We start from the raw sequence: 5,590 nt of genomic DNA, 5'->3' as shown, positions 1-5,590 counted from the left end.
ATTTGAAATAGCAACCAATATCAGTGACTTTACAAAGATAAGTCACCGTGCGACTTTCCTATGGGAGTGCCATCCTATCAAGATCCAATGCACACATCTGATCCAAAATTTGAACATGAAATTCAAACTATTCAATAAAAAATGAAAAATGAAAATCATATATCATCCGTTGAGTATTCTGAGAAAGATTTATTCCTTTTGAGCAATTGGATTATGAGTAATTGGTTTATGATTCAATTGAACAATTGGATTATGATTCAATTATTTTTATGAGTAAATCATATGTATATGCCACCAATATGGACCTATTTATCTCCTCAATATCACCTTCAAATTATTCACAAATGTTACAACTATTAGGTGTAGTTGGGTGGAAGATCACGCGGTTCGACCGACCTAGATAGCCATTGCACAAGGTAGGAACATCACAAGAATGTTCATAAATTATGCAAAAATAAAATGAGTGGTGTTCTTTTAAAAAATTGACTTCTAAAGGCTTGTGGCAATGTAAAATAATCATTTCTTCAACAAACATTGAGAATATATGGTTTCTCTATAAAGTGGCATGCATGGATTTATAACTACATTTTATGGAGACAATATGGCCATAAAAGTCAATGATAATATGGGTCATTACTTCCAAACAAAAAAGGACTTTTTTTGAGCGATGCACAACCCATGTTATTTAACATTATTAATGTTCGCTCGCCATACTTACTAAACGTGGGGAAATATAAGATCGAATTGAAGGATTGGTGCCACATCCGATGGATACATGGTGTAATCTATATCCTATAATATGCCCATGATACATATTCTTTATAATATGACCTTCAAAACAATTAGAATCTAAAGTCAATACTCTCAGCATTCGAGAAACCTTAGGGTATATCAAAGAATTGAAGAAGATTGAGAAGGACAAGAAGAGAAACCTTAGGGTATATCAAAGAATTGAAGAAGATTGAGAAGGACAAGAAGAGAATTGAAGAAGACTGAGGAAGACAAGAATACAATTGAAGAAGAAAAGATGCAAGTAGAAGTTTACAAAGCACTCTGAGTATATTTATGAAATAAATAAATTGTGGAAATAGACTAGTCTTGAGCGCATGGCTTTGCACATCAGTCTATAAAATCACTCGAAATTGCTATTACCTCTATCCCGATGGGTAGGACCTACGCGTATTTAAAGGTTGTTAATTTGATAAATATAAAATAAGTTGTAGAATTTTAAAATTATACCGTTAGAATGTATAACATCTCTAGTTTCCAATAATTCATAATTTATATTATATTAGTTAAATTTATAACCTAAAAATACATTTACAACCTATACACTGGACGGACTGAGAAGTGTGTAAACAATTTTAAACGCAAAATTGTAGGCGTCAACTAAAGATACTCTTACTTGCAGCCTAGCAAATTAAGCGACCGAAGAGGCTCGCAATTACATGAAAAATATTGCCTCTATTTATAAAAGAATGTCGCAAACTTATTTAAATTTTAAATGTATCTATATAATTTCTCTAGATATATTTAAATTTAGATAAATCTTCAACTTTTTTTTATGGATGGAGGGATTTTATGGACGGAGTAGTACTCCACAATCTTTGTCAAATCAAACGATATAAAAAGAACAAAGCTCTGATCCCCGACCTCGGCCGCGTCTAAAACCCTAGAACAATCGGCCGGCGAGTAACGAGATGATGGATCAGCGGTTGTTCCCGACTGTAAACGAGCGGGAGTTCATCGAGCACGCCTTGGAGTCGGGCCTCCGAGTCGATGGCCGCGGCCCCTTCGACTTCCGGAACCTCAAAATCGCGTTCGGCAGGTAACTCGGCTCGATCCCCTTCCAATCCCTTCTTCCATCGTTCACGATTGGTGCTTCTGCTGCCGCGACGGCGTCTACGGCTTTGCCGCCCCCGCTTCAATGTTTGCTGAAGTTGCTGTTGGATTCTGCAGGGAGGATGGCTCGGCGGAGGTGGAGCTCGGCGAAACGCGCGTGATGGGCTATGTTACCGCCCAACTGGTTCAGCCGTACAAGGAGAGGCCTAACGAAGGGACGCTAGCTATATTCGCCGAGTTCTCGCCCATGGCTGATCCTGCCTATGAGCCCGGGCGACCTGGGGAAGCAGCTTGAGCTGGGTCGTGTCATCGATCGTGGCCTAAGGTCTCCTAATTTGCTGTCTGATCTTCTTTGGTCGAATATAATCGTGGAGTTTAATGATGACTTTTGTTGTTTCTCAGGGAGAGCCGAGCCGTGGATCTGGAATCACTGTGCGTTGTTGCTGGGAAGCATGTCTGGTCAGTGCGTGTAGATCTTCACGTTCTGGACAATGGGGGGTATGTATGAGTTGTATATATTGCCCACTGATATATTTATTGAGTGAGTGCTTCTGGTTTGGGTGCTAACCGGGTAAGATGACATGGTTGAATTCCTCAGGAATCTAATTGATGCGGCTAACATTGCTGCATTGACAGCTTTGTCGACATTCCGAAGGCCAGAATGCACTGTTGGTGGGGATGATGGTCAGCAACTTACAATTCATGACCCTGATGTAGGTTTATATTGGATATTCTCTTGCTCATTCATTCAATAACATTCTAGCTCCCCTACAAAGCACCTTCAAATTAATCTTATGTTTTTACTGTATTTTACAGGTCAGGGAGCCACTTCCGCTAATAATCCATCACCTCCCCATAGCTGTAACCTTTGCTTACTTTAGTGATGGCAATATCATGGTATGCTCCATAGTTCTAATTTTGAAAGGGTACTGTTAGTCATCATGTTGCTCTCATCTTCTGATATTTTTTGGCTGAATTTTTGGTGTGCAGGTTGTTGATCCAACATTTAAGGAAGAAGCTATTATGGGAGGAAGAATGACAGTTACGGTTAACTCGAACGCTGATGTCTGTTCCATTCAGAAAGCTGGTGGAGAGGGTCTCATGCCAAGTGTTGTCATGCAGTGTCTAAGGATTGCTTTAATTAAAGCTGCTGATATAACAAACGAAATAAAAATCAAGGTGAGTCAGCGGTAGTTGTTTCTGTGTGTGTCCGTGCGCTTGCATGAAGAAACAAATTGCGTGCGTATGCGCAATCTCAGAGACACCCAATGATGCTAAGCAGCTAAGCAAAGGTGAAGACAGTCATCAGAACGTAAAATGAATTTCACCATTGACTGGGGACCGAACTGTTAAATGCAAACAAACCTCCATCTTCCTTGGCGGCCCATCAAATTTTTAGTTACTAGAGTGATGTACTTGAGTATTAATAGTTGCTTGATATAAGTTTTCCAATTACCATGATTTTGCAAAATGAGTTTCATTAAGCTCTTGCAGAATCTTTCAGTTGATATAAGCAGTATATTTTTCTAGTTACATGATCTGATTGTTACTATCTATAATGAACTTCCCGGACATGTAATGTTGCTAGGTTGGGGTCATGGTTTAGTTGGAAATATCTAGTCATATCACTCCCCACAAAATAAGATAGGTCCATGGAATGAAGGGATGATTAAATTTAAATTAATTAGGCTTTTAGCTTCTACTTTCGTTTAGAATTTAGGCATTATTTTTCCCATTGCTTCCGAAAAAAGAGTCAAGATATAGTGGGGTACATGGCCTGGGGCCAGGGTCTCCGTTTTTTTCTCCATATTTTGGCCCAATTCTCTCTCAAATACACAGATGGGAAGTGGATGAGTGGTCTATCAGTAGATGCCCTAAGAGTCTAAAAGAGAATAATAGGAAGAAGGAACAACATGGAAATAGTTAGATTAACTAACTTACAAGTCTGGCGCCTGCTACGAGTTAAATAGCACACAGTTACTTGGCTTTGTTATTCTCTTGATGGAATGATGATTGTAAATGTTGCATAGGTACTTTCAGAGATTGAAGCTGAATATTGCTCTCTTTAATTGTACCACCATTGCTGTAATATCCAATCACAGATGTGTTATTGTAGGCAATATTTGTTGAGCATATCTCTAAGCAAAGCTTTCCTGGTCTGAACTCTGAAGGGCCTTCATCTAGATTGGCAGGTCACCCTGCATTAGGTTCCTGTTTTCATTGTGTCTCCAGTACTTTCTTTCTTAGGCGAACCAGCAGGACCTTTGCTTTTGCATTATAGGTGAAACTAATTATTACAAGGCATGCCAGAGAACTGCTCTCTCCGTTCATAATTCTTGTCGTGTTTAATTCAAATTTGAACTACAATTACGGCACGAATTATGGATCAGAGGGAGTAGGAAAAAGCAAAGAAAAATCCTTTGGTGATACAGAATTGGGATCGCTGACATAGGAAAAGTTGGTAAATGCTTAAGGACATCATAGTTTCTCGAGAATTTTGCAGACAACTCCATGGATACCTTCACCTATGGGCTCGCAAAGCCTCGAGCACAGGACGTAGGAGCACAAGTAAATACCCTCGAGCATGGACTGTAGTGCGGGCTTCTCAGAGTGCACGGTCCCGCTAGCCGGAGCCTCTGCCCGTCTTTGCAGCTGCGCGGATTCTGCCGGTGCAACTTCTACTACTACTTCATGATCCCTGTTGGACCCCTCCACGGGCACTGCGGGCTCAATCGCCGGAGTGTTGTCGTGACCGTCTCGCGCATTCAGCCTTGCCGTCGGCCAGTTCGTCGTAATTCTCTGTTCCCTGCGGGTGACAGACAGCAACCGTGTCCAGCTAGAGGTCGGAGGAGCGAGGCGGGACTTGCAGTATGCCTTCTTCGGAGTCGCCGCCGCAATTCCGGTGGGTTTTAGAGCACCGTTGAACTGGCGATCCAGCCCAAGTGTGACAAACGGAGACAGAACCAGCAATGGCCTAAGCCAGAACTTGGACGACTTGCTTTATCCGTAGATGGTTCTTTTGATGCTGAAGGTAGAGCTAGCAGGTACAGGAATGGTACTAAGAGATTCTAATGGAGGGGTAATTTTCTCAGCTTACCGGTCACTACTCAATTGCAACGAAGCACTGGAAGCGGAAATCAGCGCGATCATGGAGGGCATGTCTCTTGCTCTGGAATGGTCAAATGAAGCTGTGATGATCCAGACTGATTGTGCGGTTGCATTGGCGGCTCTAAAGGAACCAATGAAGAATAGGTCCCAGTATGGCCATCTGATCGACGAAGTGAAGCGTCTTATGAGTCTTCGAGATTTTAGCCTCATGAAAATTGTACGTGAACAAAATAGGGTTGCAAATTGTTTGGCTAATAAAGGTAGATCTGGAGGTAGTACCACTTGTTGGCTACACCAAATTCCAGACTGTATTTCAAGGCTAGTTTTAGCTGACTGTAACCCTGTTCTAGAGGAATAAAATATCGTTGATTTTCCCGCAAAAAAAAGAGCACCGTTGAACTGGAGTGAGATGGGTAATTTGGAGCACATCTCGCCTGGTGTATTGGGGAATTCTGTGGCTCTTAAGGGTACCCAAGCCTCCCAAGGTGCTTAATCCATGGGCAAATGAAGGAGTTTTATACTACTCCGTATGTGCTATCTGTCGGATAGGGAGAGAGACCTCGGTGATGGAAAGCGCATTGGCGATAACCGGACGGCGTGGTGCGGTTGTGCCTGTCAGCCAAACACTTCGGTGTTTACA

General features: G+C 41.7%; 1 pseudogene; it reads left to right on the top strand.

The window, feature by feature from the left end:
- Nucleotides 1-1,700: 1,700 nt before the first annotated feature.
- On the top strand, nt 1,701-5,283 carry LOC124648583 (annotated as a pseudogene).
- The last annotated feature ends 307 nt before the right edge of the window (nt 5,284-5,590 follow it).

The sequence above is a fragment of the Lolium rigidum genome, chromosome 4, assembly GCF_022539505.1.
Source record: "Lolium rigidum isolate FL_2022 chromosome 4, APGP_CSIRO_Lrig_0.1, whole genome shotgun sequence".
NCBI lineage: Eukaryota > Viridiplantae > Streptophyta > Magnoliopsida > Poales > Poaceae > Lolium > Lolium rigidum.
The sequence above is the reverse complement of the archived record's forward strand: the minus strand, read 5'-3'. Positions and strand labels throughout refer to the sequence as shown.